Source organism: Sesamum indicum, unplaced genomic scaffold (genome assembly GCF_000512975.1).
Source record: "Sesamum indicum cultivar Zhongzhi No. 13 unplaced genomic scaffold, S_indicum_v1.0 scaffold00703, whole genome shotgun sequence".
NCBI lineage: Eukaryota > Viridiplantae > Streptophyta > Magnoliopsida > Lamiales > Pedaliaceae > Sesamum > Sesamum indicum.
Window position 1 is genome coordinate 2,731 of NW_011628542.1, and position 1,803 is coordinate 4,533.

Sequence of the window (1,803 nt, forward strand, 5' to 3'; positions counted from 1 at the left end):
TCCTCTTTCTCCTGCCCAATTTTTCGGGAACCAAAAGAGCCTTAAATGAGTTCTTCCCCTTTATCCTTTGTCATTCGACATCAAAAGATAATAGTAGACACAACTAGGATTCAGAATGTAAAAACTAGAAACAAGAGCCAAAAAACTATTATTTTTAAGAGAAATAAGAAAACAGAGATAAGGGGAACAATTCTAGTTAATTCACATATTTATACACCATATGTGTGCAAAGTGGTATTAAAATAGCATACATGGTAATTGAATGAATGAGAACATAGAAAATCTTCATAAAAACGTTCACCAATAGGGGAAGATCAATTACCACATAAGTTTCTTTAGGAACTACCGTAGTCCATACAATAGTTCTTTCCATGGGGTTTGACGTCGTGCAATATGTAACCCCTTTTTCTGCAAACCTTGTGACCAGATGTCCTAAGCTACAAAAGCGAAAAAATAGCTTAGGCGCCTTGAACGCGGTGAGTGGATTCCAAAGGAAGAAGAAACAAAGAAACACAAATAACGAAAGATCCTACCTCCAATTGATCCCAATTCAACCACGTTTTTGTCAATTTCACCTACAATGGATTTTAGAGTATATTTCCCCGTTTCCCACTTCTGCATCTCCATCTTATATTTTTTCATCTCAGCACCTTCAGCTTTTGAAGCAGCTGTAAACAGCTTCCTTGCTATTTTAGAAGAATCAAGTAGATTAAATAATGTGTTAGATAAATGAAAAACATGCAAGCACATCCACATATAAACATATTCATATGCAGTTTTTGAGTAATGACTTACTTCTTTCAGTTGTTTCTTTTCTTCCATTAGACGAAGTATCTCCTCCTCTCGTATTCTCTTTGGTTTCATTGTTTCATATGCCTTCTTTTTCTATTGTGTATACCATCCATCTTTATCTTGTCGACTCAGGATTTGACCCACAGAATCCATTGTACAGGCTTTGTCTTCACATGCCTAAGGAATCATCAATATAGCAATTTAAATTTTTTTATTTATAGCAATTCTTCACATTGTACAGGCTATGTCGAAATAATATTATGGGATTGCATACTATAACAACATATATATTTTTTTGTGTTATTTTATTAATTTTTTATTGAATTTGTATATAATTTGCACATCTTATAAAATTAATTACTAGGTTATAAATTTAAATTAAATAATTATCACACTTTTATAAATTGTTTTAAATTTTTATAATTAGAAGATTAATTTTTAATTTTTATTAGCAAAAGGTAGAGTTGTTATATTTATGGGATTGAATAATAGTTATATTTATTTAATATTTTTTTATTACACCTCTAAAATTATTGTTGAATAATTATTGTTAATGTATTCACAATACTTTATTTTTAGAGCAGATTTTTTTTTTCTATATAGACTTTTATTACCAAAAGGTAGAGGGTCAAAGCAATATTTATGGGAATTTATAATATCATCCCGTACCATTTTTATAATTTATATAATTGATTTAAATTATATATTTTTTTTTGAAATTGCACTTCTTAATAATTAAAAAATACATTAGTAATATGTAAATATAAATTACTTACTAGGTTATAATATGAATTACATTTATATTCCGTGCATTATTTATATTTTAAATAATTTATTGAATATGTAAAAACAATTTAAATTAATTCATTGTATGGATTAATTTTTATTTAGATAAAGGGGGAAAGAGGAATGTCAACGCATCCGGGAAAAAACGAAGTTGGATCCTCTTATCTTGATTTCTCGAATCGAGAGATCCATGAATTGGGATATTATTTTTTATGTAGCGAAATG

At 28.6% G+C, this 1,803-nt stretch overlaps 1 long non-coding RNA gene across 1 annotated transcript in view; it reads right to left on the reverse strand.

Annotated features, from left to right (window-relative positions):
* Positions 1-986, reverse strand: part of LOC105180326 — a 1,500-nt gene extending 514 nt beyond the window's left edge. The window contains exons 1-3 of the long non-coding RNA XR_002286508.1: positions 796-986; positions 534-686; positions 323-437 (exon numbers count right to left, since the gene is read on the reverse strand). This is a non-coding gene — a long non-coding RNA (uncharacterized LOC105180326). The remainder of the gene's footprint in view (positions 1-322; positions 438-533; positions 687-795) is intronic.
* Between the last annotated feature and the right edge of the window lie 817 nt (positions 987-1,803).